The sequence below is a fragment of the Zootoca vivipara genome, chromosome 7 (assembly GCF_963506605.1).
Source record: "Zootoca vivipara chromosome 7, rZooViv1.1, whole genome shotgun sequence".
Classification (NCBI taxonomy): domain Eukaryota; kingdom Metazoa; phylum Chordata; class Lepidosauria; order Squamata; family Lacertidae; genus Zootoca; species Zootoca vivipara.
Genome location: NC_083282.1, coordinates 94,301,726 through 94,321,464, shown reverse-complemented (window position 1 = coordinate 94,321,464; position 19,739 = coordinate 94,301,726). Strand labels below are relative to the sequence as shown.

Below are 19,739 nucleotides of genomic sequence, written 5' to 3'. Positions count from 1 at the left end.
CTTCCTTCCTTCTTATGCTCTTGGAAACCCGCAGCCAACAGCCCCCTCGTGAGAACCCAGGAGGAGCCTGCTGGATCAGGCCAATGGCCCTTCCAGTCCAGCATCTTGATTATTGACTATAGATCAATGGTATAATGCAATTTGGCAAACAGCGTTATTGGAAAAACTGACGCAAAAAGTAGAAGCAGCAAGAGGCCAAAAGGAACAACCATTTTTATGCCGCTTGGTGGGGTTTTATTAATTATATGAATAACGAGGCATATGGCAGAACAGAATCCACAGTTTACAGTACAGTTTGGTGGGCATGAAGTATATATCCTCATGTCCCTCTTTTCCCCTATACATTAAAATTGTTATTGATGCAAAATACATTTGACTAATGCTCAACAATTTAAGCATACGTGATAATATGAAGAATTTCATATCTGTAATGATATATACACTTTAACACAACTTTGTTAATATATTCAGAAACATTCATCTGAGCACATTCTGCTGCTTTAATTCTCATTTTGCGTAACTGTGGCATGTTGTATGTCTGAATGTGAGACACAAACACACCTATGAGCCCTCCGCCCAGCAATGGGCATTCAGAAACATTGCTGCTTCTGGCTGTGCAGGCAGAGCACAGCCTCCCTGGCTAGTAGCTGAGAAGGGAAAAGATCCTGGGGTGCGGATTTACTCTGCTGCCCAGCTCATTGGGGTGCCCCTCCCCGTGAGCCCCTCCGGTCAGCAAAAGGAGTCTCCAGCCAAGTTAAAGAACCAAAAGAGCCGTCAGTAGACCTGATCTGTATTTGCTGCAACAAGGTTCAAACACACCAAGAATAGAAACCCCGAGCATCGGGTTGCGCAAACTTTTAAGACCTCTCCCCATCTCCCACAATACATCTTTCAACAGCATCACTGATACATCACAAGTATGTCACAAAGCAGGAGTGTTTGGCATGTAGAACAATGAGCCCATCTTCCTTACTCCTGACTCCTTTTAAATACCTGCTTCCCAAGATTAAAAGCATTCACAAATACCCCAAGCTGCAAGGCTTTCCTGTGCTTCTCCTTTGAAAGTATCAGGATTCGACCCACCATCCCGATGGGCTTCTGTCCGGGTATAAGTGCTGCCCTTAACTGCCTCCTGCCTCCTATTGTGTGGCTAAGTTCACACCTTGTGGAAGGGGAAGGAGTATGGGACCCTATCCTTAAGGGATTATGGAGTCAGGGGGAGCCCTGGATTCCCCTCTTCCAGAGGAGTCATTAGCCTTTGGAACCAAGGATATCCGTCAAACTGTTGAATTTTGGCGATTATTTGGTGTTTCTACAGTTTTCTATAATGGATAGGCAGAGGAAATAGTCCAATATATGGTATTTGCTTATTGCTACAATTCTATAGACTGCTTTTCTGAGCCTCTTTGCTGTTGTCTTCTATGGTGCTCGTGTCAATGGTCATTTCCTGGCCTTAGTTAGAGGCTGTGGGTGAGGACGTGGGACTTTTGGGGAGTCGTTTAACTCCCCCCCCCAATCCCTGGTTTTAACATAGCCATCCACAGCCCTCTCCTCTCCCACAAATCTGCCGTCCTCTTTTAAAGCTGTGCAAACTTGGTGGTCACCGCTGCCTGCTGTGGAAGGGAGTTCCCCTGTTTACCTATGTGGTTCATGAAGGCCTTTCCTTCTATCCACCCTGAATCTTCCAACAATCTCATCAGAAGAGATGGAAATTTCCTTTATATCCATTTTCACAATAGAATGAACCTGCCTTTGCCTGCCTTGACAAGGGCCTTGCAAATCAAAACGAAGGAGACTGGAAACATATTACATATACAGATGTTGTTATTATATACTTGAAATAATTTAATTTTTAAAAAGTGATATAAAAGAAGAGAGTGAATTTTGGGTGGCTGGGCGACACCTGAGGCAGGCGATGGTGGCTGCATCTTTCTGCTTGCTTCTGTTGTTTGAAGCGCGGCAGTAATGAGTTATCCAATGTACCCTTCAAGTATACTTGGCTAAATTATTAAATTGGTGGTTATATAGAAAGTAAAGAATGAGAATGGGGATGGTTAACGGAGTCAGGATGCCCAGATTAGGAAGAGTAGCAGACAGGGAGGAGTCCCTTCTCCCCAGAAGTGATGGGATTGTCCTGTTCATGATTTAGGCATCCTCTTTATGTGAAACTGCCATGCAGATTTGCCAGAGCAGAGCATCCTTGGCAACAGCAGGGGGGTCCCATTACTCAAATGACTTTCCTAAACTGCTGCAGAGCCCCTTTCAAAGCCTTCGCATTAGTGACCAACTACCTGTGACTGGAAAATGGATTTGTTCCTTGCTGGGATAATATGGGCAAACACCCTTCAAGAAGGCAGAACCTTGGGGCAAGTGGGTTGCACAGCCAGGGCAGCCGACTGCTGGCAGAACCAGAGCCAATTCAAGGTGGGTGTGGGTTGCGATGGACTCCCAGGATGGACCCCAAAGTTCTTCATGTTCCTCTTCATTTACCTGCCCTTCATTGCAAGGTCTGCAACATTAAAGCACAGCATTAACAGTGGTTCCCAAAGTGGGGGCCTTGGTGGGATTACCTGGCGGGGAGCTAAGAGCAGGGGGAGGACTATTGGACTTTGAAAAGCTGGTTTCATTGTATCCAGTTCATCAGCTTTCTTAAAAATGTTTTCACTTGATTTTGAATAGATGCGCAAGTAATTTTTACTGTTTTTATTGAATTTTATTGAGTTACTGTCGTCCTTCCTCAGCTGTGCAAACCACTATTGTGAGCAATGCATTTTAAAGGGTAATTTAGTGGCCCCAGGGGGTGGGGTTTTGGAACCAAGGGGGTGGGGCCCCCAAAATGTTTGGGAACCACTGTTTTTGAACAACTTTCCATGACTAGGGAAATCTTCCCCAAAGCAGGAGCAAAATCTGCACATGCAGGGGGGCAGCTTCTTAGGGTCCCACCATGGAAGCTTGCTGGATTTAAAGTATCTTCAGTGCTCCCCCAAAAGATATACTACGTGCTATTATTTATCTCCCACCTTCCTCCAAGGAGCTCAAGGTGGCATATATGGTTCTCCCCTATGGTCATAACAACCCTGCGAGGTAGGTTCATCTGAGCATTGTAGAATGAATGGCCCAAAGGTCACACCCAGTTACCTTCATGGCCAGGTGGGGGGGGATCTGAAAACTGCTCTCTCCCAGAGGTGCTAGGCCGGTGCTGTGACCACTACACCACACTGTCTCTCTACTTCACCACGACTTCCACAAATAGAGCAAATCGAGAGATAAAAGCCCAAAGCAAATGTACATTGCCTCATTACACAGATTTTTCAACACATAATGTTGAGTTTTCCACTGGCGCCGAAGTTCACACTTTCCCCTTCTGCTTCCAGCTTTGATCTGCAAACGAGAGAGAGAGAGGGGGGGGGGAGGGGGAGGGGGAGGGAGAGACAGTCAATAAGATCCAGGATTAGGTCTCCTTGTTTATTGTACTCTCTGCTCTCTCGGGCAACATCCCCAATACACTTCTCTCTGTCCTGTCCATGGGATTTGTATCATGTTCTCATGCAGTGCAACTTGTATCAGCTGCCCCATCTTCTGTATAGGATGGGGGGGGCACCTGGCTTGCTAGCAGTACATGTGAAAAGGATCTTGGGGTCTTGGTGGACCACAAGCTGGACAAGAGTCAACAGTGTGATGCAGCAGCAAAAAGAGCCAATCCTATTCCAGGCTGCATCAACAGAAGTCGTGTGTCCAGATCAAGGGAAGTCCTATAGCCCCCCTCTATTCTGCCTTGGTCAGACTAACCCTGGAATGCTGCCCTGTCACCTGTGGGCAGAAGGGGAGCAAGGAGCAAGCCAGTATATTCTTCTCTAGGGAGGGAGTGCCAGAATTGTCTGGGAGCCCCAAGCTTCCACTGAGAAGGCCCTCTCCCACGTCCCCAGCTTGTGAGAGTGGCAGGACCAAGAGAAGGGTCTCCCCTGAAGATCTCAGAGCCCAGACATGAGGGAATATGTTCTTCCAGAGAAAGTAATATGGGATCACTGACCTTTCCCCACACCAGGATATGCTGACTGCGGTTTTGTGCTGGCCAACGCTTTAACCCTGGGAAATCGGCTTGGTCGGTGTCCTGGCCCTTGCTGCTGGGTGAAGAACTCCTCCAGTTTCTGCCAAGCTCTTTAATGCGCAGATACACAGGGAAGAAAGGGGTTAGAGGCACTGCGTGGTCAAACAGGAGCTACATGCCCCCTGAAGTATGCTGCCAATTTGCACAAGAAAACCAAACACAAATTGTCTCATTTGGCCCTAAGGCAGCCCTGAGCTTTGTTCTCACCTGCAAACTGCGCTCACTGAATGTGTGTTTGTGGGGAGTGAGGTTGCTCCTTCTGACCCCATGCAGCAGAAAGTGTGCTGGGAACCTGCTAGTGTAGGAGGTCCCAGCTGCATTAAAAGCGCCCCCCCCAAAGAGCCCCTTTGCGTCTCACGTGGGTGGAAGTCAGGGGCAGGACCAGAGGCCGCTCTGCACTTCACCTGCCTCAAGGCTTTTTGGTGAGCCTGTTTTAAAGCTGAAAACCGGGTTACCATCTCCTGATGGGAGGTCCCTAGACAAAGTCTCCCATCATGGGGGTACAATTCACAAGCCAGAGCATCCAGGCAGGGCCAAGTTCTGCGTACAAGGTTGTCCTTACTTATAGAACCATAGAGTTAGAAGGGTCCTACCTTTCCCCCCACGGCACACCGGATGAATGGCTCAACGATAGCTAGGAGGCTGTTGTGCAGGGCTCTGTAGAGAGAAGGAAAGCATCAGGGGCTCCCACCAGATGTCAAGGAAATAAACGACTATCTGACTTTCAGAAGACATCGGAAGGCAGCCCTGTTTAGGGAAGTTTTTAATGTTTGATGTTGTATTGTGTTTTGATTTGTTGGAAGCTGCCCAGAGTGGCTGGGGTGGGGTAACCCAGTCGGATTGGCGGCATATAAATAATAAAGTATTATTATTACCGGTATTATTATTATTATTATTATTATTATTATTATTTAGGCACCAGGCAAAAACATTCCTCTTTACTCAGGCCTGTCACTATTAAATAATCTATGGCCTGTGAAAGTGTGGGGGAAGAGGACTGCTATTATGTTATTTTATTGTTAGGCTGCCAGTATGCTTTTTATTATATTTTTATCACTGATGTTCTGATGTAATACGTTTTTAATGTTGTACACTGTCCTGGGATCTTTTGATAAAGGGTGGTATATAAATTGAATGTCAAGCAAACAAACAGCAGCAGCAGCAACATGAAGAATAGAACAGTGAGCCTGCCCTGATAATGGTGATCTTCAATGTTTACAAAGTTGGTGTAAGATTTAATTTGTCCCAGCCTATTGTTTACCCTTTGGGACATTTCAAATACTTGCTGTAAAGATTTTCAGCGGCAGTATCACTCCGAGCCCCCCACCCCCCCCCAAATCAGGCACCTTATATGTATTTTTTTATGAAAATATTTTTTTATGCTGGGTCTTTATTTGTGGTAGGAGGTCTTGCAAGAAGGACCATGGCTAATAGCATCCTTGCAAGGCAAAACAATGTACAGTGACACATCACAAAAGAAATGGGACCCCCTTACATCCTGAAGCCCCCCTTTAACGTTCAGGTTGGGATGAGAAGTGTGGATCTTGCAACTGAAGATACTGACCCTCTTCCCCCGAGGAGCATCCTGGTCTGAAGCGGTGGAGAGACAGGTGCCCTCTACCGTTGCATTGATGGAGGCATCCTTGTTCCTGACGGGAAGCAGAACACAAGATATCAGGGCTTAGATCTGAAAAAGCAGGGACTCCACTCTTGCTTAGGAGAGGATTTGCTTTATACATTAAATGCAACAGAAACTGAATACTATGATCAGTTTCCCTTGACCTGGGGTTTTAGGATTCTGTTCTTGATTTCAATTACAGTGGTACCTCGGGTTACATCTGTTCTTCTGTAACAGCGGTCAGCAACCTTTTTCAGCCTTTCCCCCCAGACCATGTGGCAGGCCGGACTATATTTTGGAAGGGAAAAAATGAAGAATTTCCTATGCCCCACAAATAACCCAGAGATGCATTCTAAATAAAAGCACACATTCTATTCATGTAAAAACACACTGATTCCCAGGCCGTCCGCGGGCCAAATTGAGAAGGCAATTGGGCTGTATCCAGCCCCCGGGCCTTAGGTTGCCTAGCCCTGTTCTGTAACACACACACACACACACACAATCTGTGTGTGTATGTGTGTGTGTGTGTGTGTGTGTCTGGACTGGAGCAGAACCTCAGCCTGGTTGCACAAAGCACATCTTGCACCCGCCTGCAAGCACTGAACCAACTGCTTCGCTCTCTGTGTGCAGGGTGAGAGGGAGAGGGAGAGGGAGAGGGAGGGAGGCACTTTCAGGACACCCCTTCCCCATCTGATTCCTCCCCCCTGCCTCTGGCTCAACCAGAGCACCCACAGATCTGCATCTGACTCCTTGAAATCCATTTCTTACCTCTGCTGCTTCTTGCTGGAATTGCACCACCCATATAAACCGAAAGAGAATACTACCGTGTTTCCCCTTTTTTAAGACACCGTCTTATAACTTTTTTTCCTCAAAAAAACACACGGTGGCTTATTTTCAGGGGGTGTCTTTTTTTTTAAGTGCTGGTACAACTGGGTCCCACTGGCTCAGGACACTCGGTGCTCTCTTCCGCGCACATTATAAACACCACACTCTAGCCTACTGTGCTATCCAGGTTTTACTGTCAACCAGGCTGGCAGCAGCTCTCCAGAATTTCAAACTTGGGGGTACCTGGGGGTTAAACCTGGGATCCTTCTGCTCCCCGGGCTCTCTCACGCCGGCCGAGGAATAAGGAGGGAGGCCGTGACCCGTCCCGCTCTGAGATGCTTGTGAGGGAAGCGCGAGGGGGACGAGGCTTGGGCCCATGCCCCTGGCGCGTGCGCGCGGCTGAATGACGAGCCGAAGCGGAACCTTTTCTCTGTGGGGGGGGGAGACGCGCGCGCGCAAACACACACACACACACACACACACACAGAGAGAGAGAGACACGCACAGGGAGAGAAAGAAAGAGACGCGCGCACACACACACACACACAGAGACGCACGGGGGAGAGAGAGAAAGAGACGCGCGCGCACACACACAGAGAGAGACGGACGCACGGGGAGAGAAAGAAAGAGACGCGCACAAACACACACAGAGAGAGACGCACGGGGGGGAGAGAGAGAGAGACGCGCGCGCGCACACACACACACACACACACACACAGAGACGGACGCACAGGAAGAGAAAGAAAGAGACGCGCGCACACACAGAGAGAGACGCACGGGGGAGAGAGAGAAAGAGACGCGCGCACACACACACACAGAGAGAGACGGACGCACAGGGAGAGAAAGAAAGAGACGCGCGCGCACACACACACACAGAGAGACGCACGGGGGAGAGAGAGAAAGAGACGCGCGCGCACACACACACACACAGAGACGGATGCACGGGGAGAGAAAGAAAGAGACGCGCACAAACACACACACAGAGAGAGAGACGCACGGGGGAGAGAGAGACGCGCGCGCACACGCACACAGAGAGAGAGACGGACGCACAGGGAGAGAAAGAAAGAGACGCGCGCACACACAGAGGGCGTGCGGCTGCAGCACACACAGAGAGCGTGCGGCTGCAGCGCTCACGAAGCAGCGCTGCACTTAGGGGAAGATGGCCAGGGAGGGGGGCTGCGGGGTCAAGGCAACGCGTGAAAGGGAGGGATGGCGAGGAAGAAGTGGGGAGTGAAGTGATCGGGGCTTTAACATGCCCGCACGCGCAAAAGGGAGGCTCGGAATGTGGAGATCGATTCTGGCTGCTTCTCTTAAAGTGCCGCAAGTAACGAGCCTCTCTCTCTTTTCTCCTGCCGCTCGTGCCCTTGGTGCTTCGTGCGGTGCTGCTTCACGCTTTGTCAGCGCTGCAGCCGCCACCGCTTCTGGGCACCCACCCGACCCCGCAGGCTTCCTCCTCCTGCCGCGGCCGGCATTGCAGGAGCTGGGTCCTGCTGGCTGGTGCTCCGTCCGGCACTGCTGCACGCTTTATTGGCACTAAAGCAGCCACCGCCGCTTCCGGGCACTGACCCGACCCGGCAGGCTTCCTCCTCCTGTCGCGGCCGGCATGCTGGGTCCTGCTAGCTGGTGCGGAAGTATGGCTTATTTTCGGGGTATGTCTTATAGCTCTCAAATGGTTAAAAACCCTGCCATGGCTTACTTTCTGACTACGTATTAAAAAAGGGGAAACACGGTAGGAAGGGAGACAGGGAGAGAAAAAGAGACATTTAATCAGGGCTTTTCTCAGGCAAGCTGGAAAGATGAAAGATTTAACTTATAATAATAACTGGTGTGCTCTGGTCCATGGGGTCACGAAGAGTCGGACATGACTAAACAACAACCACCAATAACTGTCTAATGCGGAGTGGTAAAAATATGGGTAACCTCACTTTTTTCTGCAAGCAGGAGTTGAAAAAATGACAGCTGATGGATAAGGGATTTTATAAGAAACGGATGAGAAATAAGATTTAAATTTGTAAGATAAGCTACAACAGGGGAAGTTATGGACACATCTGAGAAGGATAGATGGGAAGCCAGTGTTTTGGGGGGGAACAAGTGAATTTGTTTTGATTTGGCATCCATTTGTTAAAAATTTGGAACATCAATAAAAAGTGAATGGAAAAAGAAGGCCTTTGGAGCTAAATCTCTGTGTCCGGGCTGGACGAGGGCCAGAGAGGAGTGTTCCCACAGAGAAAGAGCTCCCTTCTAGCTGCCTGAGAAAGTTGTGTAGTGGTTAGCATGATGGAGTGGAAAAATCTCGCTAAGAAATGTTACCATCTTCTAGTATGAAGCTGAAACCCTATCAAAGTAAAGGAAAGAAGTATCCAGTCTCAGGCTTCACGTCTATGTTAAGATGAACTATAGCAAAATAAGGACAAAGATTAATATTTCAGTCTCATTCATTGGGAGACAAGACTCACAGGTCTGTGGTGTTGCAATTTTTCAGCACCCCTGTCTGCACACAAATTTAGCAAATTTTCCTTTTCATTTTTAGGAGAACGCAGAGACCACCTTGCACAGGATTGGTAAGTGTTTGCCAGAAACCAATCTGACTCTTGCCAAGTAATTCAAATAAACTTTTTCTTAACACTGTGTAGGCTGCATGGTGCTGGTACTTCACACTGGCATCTTGAAGATGGGAGGATTTCAACCCTGACCTTGGGGAGGACCAGCAGGGAAATCCTAGGTCACCATTAGGTAACACTCCCTACACCCAAATAGCTACAATGCTACGTATCAGCCAAGACTGTGACAAACAGCAACCCCTTCATGTTAGAGTCTTGCTGTCATCCAATTGTCCTTGCTATATATATATATATACAGAGAGAGAGAGAGAGAGAGAGAGCGCTTATGCATTAAGTATTGCTTACAGACACAGACGTTGCACAGGCAAGTATATTGGGAACACATTTATGCAAAACACAGTAGGTTGAAAATAAGCATACATGCATTTGGATAATAATACCTATAAATTAGATATGTATATATGGAATTTTCATTGTTAATGCTTTCTTTTATGTTGTTCAATTATACTGTTCTTTTTTTTAAAAAAAAATTAAAATAAAATGCAGAGACTGGAAGACCCAGGAAAGATGAAAAGAATGATAGAATGGGAAGGGGTCCTGAGGCTCATCTAGTCCAGCCCCTCCAAGGCAGGAATCACAGGTCAGAAAAAAGCACTGAATTGTGGAATTGGAAGGGCTCCCCAAGGGTCATCTAGCCCAACCCGCTGTGTGGGGATGTGGCGGACCATGCTGGGCCCTTTGGCCTGACCCACACACCCCACAATACAAAAATGGAAATGTGAAAGAGCTTTAAAAAATAAACTAAAAAGGAAACTGCAATTTTCCTGACTCAGCTCCATGCTGTCACTCAAGCTGTTCACATAATTACAATCCCATTGACAGTCTTTAAGGCCTCGTCATGGCCACTTACCCAGTCCTGTCGTGGGTGGCCGTTGTGGCCCATCGCAACGGGCCGGATCCCTGGGGGCAACGCTGCAGAGGTGGCCGGCAGTTGGGTGAGAATTCTCCATGGCGACCGAGCAGAATGTTGGGTGTCCACGGCAACCTTGGTTTGAATTCTGGCCATTCCGGCCAGGCCAGGCGGACGGGACTTGGGAGCAGACCTGAGTGCAGCGGTCTTCACTCTGGTCCACCCCATGGCCGTAGAAGGCCAGCTGCCCCGATCCCTGGGACTACAAGGCAGCTGAAGAGCAGAGAGAGGAGTCGGAGCTGTGCGGCAGCCGGAGGCAGAGCGCGCAGGTGACCCGTTTTGTCAATGATTTTTGCCTTCAGGTAACACAACAGGAGGGGGATAACCCCCTGGAATTAGGCAGGGCATGTGTGGGTGGGGGAGAGAGAGACTCATCTGGAGAATGGCCCCTGGAAAAGGGCTTCAGAAAAGACTCTGGCAGTCACCGTTTTCTTGCTCTAGAAACCACACGGCTGCGTTTTAGGAACTGGCAGTTGTCCCTCTGATTGCCGTTTTGCGCATCCTTTGGGGGGGGGGTCTCACTATTACAGTGGTGCACCCCCATCCTCTCGTCTCTGCAATTGTGGGCAGGTAGCCCTTCAGCTTATCTGCACTTGCCCCCCCCCATCTGCCCTTAAAAACCAAAGCCTTTGAAGCCACGCACATTAGCAAAGCGATTAGAAGTTCATTTCTTTCTGGCAATGTGTCAGGGAGGGGGGTGTTATTTTCAATTTCACAAAGGACCCAATGCACAGAGATTTTTCTAAGGGGAAGCATTTTGCATGAAACGGCTCTCAATTTGTTTCATGTCTGGCAATATGTCCACAGGGGGATGCTATGCTGAACTGCACTGGGACCTAAGGCACAATGAATTTGTTAGAAAAACTTTTGCCTGGACTTAAAATCTGAGGACATTTGCAGGACAAGCTGTGATTTTGATGCAAAACTGATGAAAAGCTTCACTTTATAGATACAAGTAATAAAATATGAAAAAAATTTTTAAAAAATTTGCTTTGCAGAGGACAGACCCACACAGACTCTTCCTCATTCCTCTGTCCTGCCTGATTATGCTTCCACGGAAGGTTGCTAATCAGCAGCACCAAATAGAACTAAAAAGTGTTTTCTTTAGAAAAAATCAAATCAAAATACAATTAAAACTAGCATATTCATTGCAATATGTCATTGAGTGGGGAGGGAGGGGGAATATTTAATGTTTAATGAAGCAGTCGAGTGGCCTTGAGAGGGCTGAGCTGAATGGCTGTTTGACTAGCAGACATGGAAACTTGCGCCTTGCAGTGCAGCTGAGAAGTTGCAGCCACACGTCCTTCAATGGAGCTCGGGGTGGGGGGTGGGGGTGGCGAAGCCACAAAGGAATGCTAGCAAATAGGGACCCCAAGAGCCGCCATCTACACGGCCTGACCAGCTTTTTCAGAAAGTGCTCCAAACACCGTTGAGGCAAGCCCGTCCACCACAGCCCTGGATGGGAGCAGGCCTGGGGTCAGAATCCAGTGGCCAATGGACCACCCAGTCCACCATCCCATTCTCCCGGTGGTCAACAAGATGCCTTTGAGAAACCCACAAGCAGGACCCGAGCGCAAGAGCCATCTCCCCTCCTGAGGTTTCTAGCAACTGGTACCCAGAAAGAGAGCACAGCCATCGTAGCTTGTAGCCAACAATGGCCCCCTCCTCCTGCATTCGACTGTCCATTGCTCTTTCAAAGCCGTCCTGCGGGAATGAGTTCCATAGGTTAACTGCACTGCTTGAAGGAGGGCTTATTGTAAAACCTTTCCCGAATCTCCCAACATCCAGCTTTTGAGGCATGTCTACAAGTTTCAGTCTCACCCCGGCTGCCCCATGGCCATAAAGGGGGGGGGGCTGCCCCACTCCTTGAGACTGCAGACATTCTGCACTTCTTCAGGTGTGTGTTGGGAGGGAGGGTAGTTCACTGTTACAGTGGCTCACCCCCCTTGAAGTGATTATTTTTCCTCGGGGAAAGCTTTTTTGTTTTGTTTCTTTATTTTAGTTAAATACCAGGGAGTCCAAACCAGAAACGAAAACTAGGGTTGTACTTTCATTTTAGAAGTTTTCTGGAAAGTTTTAGAAGTTTAAGTAACAATCAAACTTTGAAAAGTTGGCATCACTGGACCAAGTCAATCCATTTTGTTGATTTAAGCTAAATAAATAAACTGGGAGTGGGGGATGTGAGCACAGACAAATGTGTATAAAATATCACGGGTGGGCGCGATGCCTGTTTAAAACCCACCCTTTTAATTGCTGTGAAGTTGCTCTGAGCAACACCGAATGTGCTAGAAGGACGGGTGTGGCATTAGTGCGGAGAGTGAAAGAGTTAATTGTTTAACCAGTAGGAACCCAGGGGGCGGAGTCAGTTAGGTTAGAAAACAAGCCCTGGGGGGAGGGAGTTAAGAGCTTTGATGCTCTTGAAAAGAGCTTTGACATCAGGATCAGTTCTTGCTGCACCAGATTACAATCAAGAGTTCACTGTCTTCACTGATGCTTCCAACGCTAGAATCCCCTATAATAATATCCAAGTGTCTCTGCGTCCAGTCAGTGTCCGTGGGATTGCGCTACTGCGCATGTGCCCCACGGACAGCCGTTGGGACTTGGAACACAGTGTTCGGACGGCCAGAAGGAACTGTTGAAGCGGTGGGTGTGCACGGCAGCGGCCGTTACAAGTGGCGGCGGGTGCCCGCGGGCCTCTCCAGCACGCCACCATTCGCAAAAGCTGGAGCCAGATGTTCTGTGAAGCATTTCCACCTCCTGCCCCCGAAGCTCCCTTTCGAGGGTACCCGTTCCTGCCCTGTTCCAGCGCTGCCTTTGCCCTCCTTGCCTCCCAACCCCAGGGCCATGCTCAGTCCGGTTTCCCGGCCGTGCTGGCCGGCGCCACCTCCCTATGCCGGCCACGCTGCCTCCACGTGTCCACCCAGCGCCAGCCAAATGGGATAGCCCAACTCTCTCCTGCCCGCTACCAGCCGCCAGACCCGGTTTACCTGCTTGGAAGAAAAGCCATTGCCCGCCACGGACTCCGGGCCCCCACGCCACCGCCCCACAGCGCCATCTTGGCACCTCCTTGCAGGCAGTTTCAGCAGCCTGGCCGGCAAGCTAAAACATTATTCCACCACCTGGCAATGGCCCATATTGTTTCCGGATCCACGGATCAATTTGTCACAGAGCAGGCACACTGCACCCAGAACAGGGACAAAAGAGACAGTTTGCTCAATTATATATTTTAGATCCTTCTGAAGCAGCAGAGCAAAGAATGCAAAATTCAGCAAATACTGGAATAAATCCAGAAATTATAAAAACACTAAGCACACTCATTGCTCAAACAAATCCATTTGCAGAGGCCTGCAAAATGTTGTACCAAGTTGAAAAAGAATATGAGGAGGATGCTGCAACAACGGGAAACATTATTAAGGAAGTGACCATGACAATAGTGCAAGATCATAGAAATGACCAAATACGCTATAATGCACCAAAACATAATGAGGTTGCTTTCATTTTTCAAAAAGATGATGGCGAACCACCACAAGAAAGAGATCTTCTAATACACTGCAAAGCAAGTACAGATGATATAAATAAAAGAAAAACACAAAGGATTAGTGTCCTTGACCCCAATCCGGAACCCATGGTTTATCCATTACTCTTCCCTTATCGTGATCAAAGCTGGGGAATTGATATACCTTTGCAACACAGACCTCAAGCGTTAGAATGTTTAACAAATCAAACATGAAATCCTAGAATTCGAGTTACACAAATGCAATATTACGGGTATCGTCTTTCCATCAGAGACAACTTTAACCCCTTCTTAAATGCTGGCCGCCTTACACAACAGTATATAGTTGATGCATATCTATATATATAAAAATGTAAAAATCGTGAAATTCCGTTTGACACTTTTCTCCGTAACCGCTTGACCGATCGTCCTGAAATTTTGACACAACGATCCAGGCCACTCCTAGAGCGTTGTTGGGGGCAAAAATCCCTCAAGTCGCACACCTGCCCAGGTACAGACCTGCTTTTCCACCAAGTCAAACAGCGCCCTCAAGTGGCGTAGTACCCTCCTCCACCCCCTCCCTTCCTGTGAAATATAAGCCACACCCACAAACCAAATGACATCATCATCAACCAAGCTAATCAAACCTCCAAAGCGGCCATTTTCACACCACTAGGCTTTTCTTTTATATAGGCCCCTGACAGGCGGGGGGGGGGGGACCCACAGCAAACCAAGGCTTCCACTAGGCTTTTCTTTTATGTAGGCCCCTGACAGGCCGGGGGGGAACCACCACTAGGCTTTTCTTTTATGTAGGCCCCTGACAGGCCGGGGGGGGGGGGGAACCACACCAAACCAAGGCTTCCACTAGGCTTTTCTTTTTAACTATTCTACAGAATTCTTAAACTCCCTCAAACTACCAGGAATACTACCACACTTACTACATTTAAAAATTGGTGTACCAATCATCATGTTAAGAAATATAAACCAGCCTAAACTTTGCAATGGCACACGACTAGCAGTAAAAAACTTATTACCCAACGTCATAGAAGCCACAATCTTAACAGGACCTAACAAAGGTGAAGATGCCCTTATTCCTCGCATTCCGATCATTCCAACAGATGTTCCCTTTCGATTTAAAAGACTGCAATTCCCTATTCGCTTAGCATTCGCTATCACCATCAACAAATCACAAGGCCAATCATTACAATTCTGTGGATTATACCTAGAATCGGATTGCTTCTCACATGGACAACTATATGTTACATGCTCAAGAGTCGGCAAACCAGATAATCTCTACACCAGGCATCCCCAAACTGCGGCCCTCCAGATGGTTTGGCCTACAACTCCCATGATCCCTAGTTAACAGGACCAGTGGTCAGGGATTATGGGAATTGTAGTCCAAAACATCTGGAGGGCCGAAGGTTGGGGGTGCCTGCTCTACATCTTCACAACAAATGGAACAACTAAAAATATTGTCTACCCACAAGTACTATCACATTAAAAAAAAATTAAACAAACCCAACCCATAAACTATCAGTTCCTTCTCCAATGGTGGGGGCCAAGGTATGGAGATACATGGGGGAGGGGCCAACACTCCCCAGGGACAACAGAGGAAAGGCTATCCTACCGAAACACAGGAATGAGCCGGGGTGGAGGGAGGAGGGGCAGGATACGTCATGGATCGGGACAGGATTGGGGGGGGGGAGGATCACAGGAAAAAACCACAGCAACGCGTGGCCGGGTCAGCTAGTCAACTATAAAACTGAATCCAACAGACTCAACTACGTACGACAAAATCAGCAAAAATTGCGAGTTGAAAAATACTCAGGATTGATGGACCACTTAATTAATGAATCCAATCAGAAAGGCCTGATTCCTGGAAAAACATATATTTTACCTTCCTCATTTGCAGGTAGGCCAAGAAACATGCTCCAAAATTATCAAGATGCAATGCCAATTGTTAGAAAATATGGCAAACCTGATCATTTTATTACAATGACGTGCAACCCCAAATGGGAAGAGATTGTTGAAAACCTACAACATGGCCAAACTACTGATGCTCGACCTGATTTAGTTGCAAGAGTATTTCATCTAAAACTGAAAGCTTTAATTGATGATCTCTGTAAAAAACATTATTTTTGGAGTACCAAAAGCAATTGTCTACGTAATAGAATTTCAGAAGAGGGGTTTGCCATATGCTCACATATTACTTATTCTTAAAGATGACTGCAAACCCAAAACTGAAGATCTGATAGACAAAATTGTATCTGCTGAAATTCCAAATATAACCAACACTCCTCGCTTTCATGCAATTGTTACAAAACATATGATTCATGGACCATGCGGACCACTCAACCCTAATTCACCATGTATGTCAAATGACAAATGCACTAAGGAATTTCCAAATCCATTCCAGGAAAAAACATCAGCAAATACAAATGGTTATCCAAAATATAGAAGAAACACAAACCAAACTTCAATTGTGAATGGCAGGACAATAGATAACCATTGGGTTATACCATATAATCCACATCTTGCCCTCAAGTACAACTGCCACATTAATGTTGAAGTCTGTGCTTCCATAAAAAGTGTCAAATACCTTTTTAAATATGTGTACAAAGATCATGATTGTGCAAATGTTGCGATTCAAGAACAAGGCACTTTAAACCATGATGAAACTAAGACCTTCCTGGATTCCAGATACGTCCGCGCTCCAGAAGCAGCATGGCGTTTCAATGGGTTTGAAATGTGTAGCGATCAGTTTAAAAATTAGCCAGGCTGTAGAGGGTTAACCCTGTTAGAACCCTAAGAACCCAGGGGGGAGGGCTCTGGGGGAGTATAAAAACCCCACCCCTGGAGTCAGTCAGTGAGGTTGTTGAAGGGAGTTATTGGTTGAAGTCAGTCAGGTTAGAGTTGGTGTGAAAATAAGAGCTGGTTATTATTGAGGTGGCTGTTAGATAGTGAGATAGTCAGACAGGATACAGTGTTATGAGATTAGTGATAATTATTATTAGTTATATTTAGAGGTAATAGGCCGGTAATTCATATTTAGATGTATTAGGCCGGTATAGGAACCATCTGTGATTTGAAACCGTTTAAGCTTTGTACAGTAACCAATACGCTTAAGAACATACAATAAACCATCTTGTTTTATTTTACAATATCCTGGTCTGAGGTGTGTGAGTGACTGAAAGTATTTAGTTTGTCGTTGGCACATCATCAATAGACCGTCAAACGTCCGGGGGTGGTGTGCAGGTCAGAGTGACCGCGACAAAACGCATTACCAATCACATACCATCCATAGGTTAGCAGTGCATCGGCCTGATGAACAATCTGTATTTCTCAATCCAAATGACATCAATGCAGCGGCCCAGAGAGCTTCAGCAAGAAATTCTCAATTGACACAAGACTGAATAATATATACAGGAAAAATAAATGTTCAAAGACTCAACAGATCATTAACTTCAACAAGGAGATGGATTTACCTCTGATCTCTGCAAAGGGAGGGATGTGATCATTCCACTAGTGTTAGCAAAGCAACCTGACGGCTTGGTTTAAATTAAATCAGGAGCAAGAGCAAGCAAGGAAAATGTTATATTCGGACATTCCAATACACTATGTATTTGACTCTGAAACCAGTACATGGAAATTACGACAGCGGGGTGCAGACAAAATCATTGGACGAATGTATTCTGTCAATTTATCATCAGATCCAGAACGCTACTGCATGCGTCTCCCATTGCACCATGTTCCCGGTGCAATATCATTTGAAGATCTGAGAACTGTCAATGGAAATATCTATCCCAGTTTCCAAGATGCTGCGCAAGAAAGAGGCCTCATCAATGATGATCAAGTGTGGGAGAACACTTTAGAAGATGCTATCCAATAAAGCTTGCCAAAACAACTAAGAGAGTTATTTGCGTACATTTGTGTATTTGCCTCCCTACAGAACATGTATGATCTTTTTGTAAAAGATGAACAGTAGCTCACCGAAGATATCTTTCAAAAACCTATCCATCACAACGATGAATGCACAATATGCCGTTCTATCGCGTTACAGGAAATATGTAACAGTCTACTGCTCCATGGGGGGAAATGTGAAGATTTTGGATTACCACCTATACTACCAAATTCAGACTTACTTGCAGTAACTACAACCAAGTCTTTGAAAAACAAAAAGCAGAAGAAATGACAATTACATTAAACAAAGAACAAAAAACAGCTTTACAAACAATATTGCAAGCAACTGAAAATGACAACCTTAGCAACCACTGTTTTTTCATAGATGGCCCAGGAGGTAGTGGTAAAACATATCTTTACAAGACCCTGCTCAGCACAGTTCGTGGACAAGGAAATATTGCACTACCTGTAGCCTCCACAGGTATAGCAGCCAATCTTCTTGAGGGTGGAAGAACATACCACTCCCAATTCAAGTTACCTTGATGTTGAGAATACAACATCAAATATACGACTCAATTCTGTTGATGCTGAACGTTTAAGAAATTCAAAAATAGTAATTTGGGATGAATGTACTATGGCCCCCTCTGCAGCTCTTGCAGTGGTTAGCAGACTGCTCCAAGAAATAATGGAAAACAGCAAACCATTTGGAGGAAAAGTAATCTTACTTGGAGGAGATTTCAGGCAAACACTTCCCGTGGTATCTCACGGTGACCGGACAAAAATTGTTGAGGCCTGTGTTAAGAATAATAGACTGTGGACTAATTTCCAAGTACGGTACTTAAACTTAAAAAGAATATACGCTCAGTTGACACAGATTTCAGCCATTGGCTGATCAAAGTTGGCAGTGGTGATACACCACTCATTTGACAGTTTGCCTGAAGATGTAATGGAAATACCTTCCAAGATTTTATTATAAAAGACTTTTTTGGAGACAAAATTCCTGTTACAGATGTCCCTAACTTAGCTGCCCCATGGCCATAAAAGGGGGGCTGCCCCACTCCTTGAGACTGCAGACATTCTGCACTTCTTCAGGTGTGTGTTGGGAGGGAGGGTAGTTCACTCTTACAGTGGATCACCTCCCTTGAAGTGATTATTTTTCCTATAGTAAAAGGAAAAGTAACAGTAACTCACCTCCCTTGATTAGTTTCCTTGGGGAAACCTTTGTGTTTTGTTTCTTTATTTTAGTTAAATACCAGGGAGTGCAAACCAGAAACGAAAACTAGGGTTGTAGTTTCATTTTAGAAGTTTTCTGGAAAGTTTTAGAAGTTTAAGTAACTGTGATGTAGGTGAACAGTTAGGGCTGCAGGGTGGATGTCGTTCCTGTGTAACTCTTTAATAAACTAATAAACTATGACTGCAGTTTAGTAAAGACTGTTTTAGCAGCATTGCTTCCTTACTGCCGAAGTCCAGGGTTTCCTGGAGACATTACGGTAACAATCAGACTTTGAAAAGTTGGCATCACTGTGTTGTAAGACAAAAATGGCTTATCTTCTGAGTTAGCCACTAAAACTCAGAGACAAGAGGAGTTAGGAGTCCATTATGTTTATTGCAAAGCAATAAGGTTACAGTCGAATCTTTTCGGAATACTGGAACCCCGCCCAAAGGTCGGGCAGGGGTATTTATAACATTTCAGACAAAGGATTTCAATTTAACCAATCACATAAATCATTACATCATTTTAATATTTAATATTCATCACCTCATTTCATATTTAATACGTACGTCATTACGTAATCTAATACGCATGCGCAATAAGCGTTGCTAACTAAACTTTGATTCTTACTGTGATCTGTTACATATTGTTAGTTTGCATGTATGGGAACCTGTGTTACATGTGGATGTAACTATTTATGTTCTAGTTCAGGGGTCCCCAAACTACGGCCCCCGGGCCAGATGCGGCCCAATCGGCCTTCCAATCCGACCCGCGACGACCCCCGCCGCCCGCTGCCGCCGCCCGCTCTCACGGCGCGCGGTGCAGCGACGATCTAAAATATCGCCGAAAATCCTTTGTGCGCATGCGTATGGGCCTCTCCCGACCCGGAAGAGGTCATTTCTGGTGCACTTCCGGGTCGGGGGAGGCCCATACGCATGCGCACAAGCGATTTTCAGCGATTTTTCCCCCGCCCGTGTGCGTGTGCGCATGGGCGCGCACTCCCCCGCCCTCCGGCCCGCCGCACGGTAAGTCTGGGGACCCCTGTTCTAGT

At 46.7% G+C, this 19,739-nt stretch overlaps 1 long non-coding RNA gene across 1 annotated transcript; it reads right to left on the bottom strand.

Annotated features, from left to right (window-relative positions):
• Positions 1 to 224: 224 nt before the first annotated feature.
• LOC118077729 (uncharacterized) lies at positions 225 to 19,403 on the bottom strand. The gene is made up of 6 exons (XR_009557967.1): positions 10,023 to 19,403; positions 6,495 to 6,546; positions 5,673 to 5,757; positions 4,702 to 4,765; positions 4,031 to 4,158; positions 225 to 3,381 (listed from the first exon to the last, which is right to left on the bottom strand). It is a non-coding gene; the product is annotated as an uncharacterized LOC118077729 (long non-coding RNA).
• Between the last annotated feature and the right edge of the window lie 336 nt (positions 19,404 to 19,739).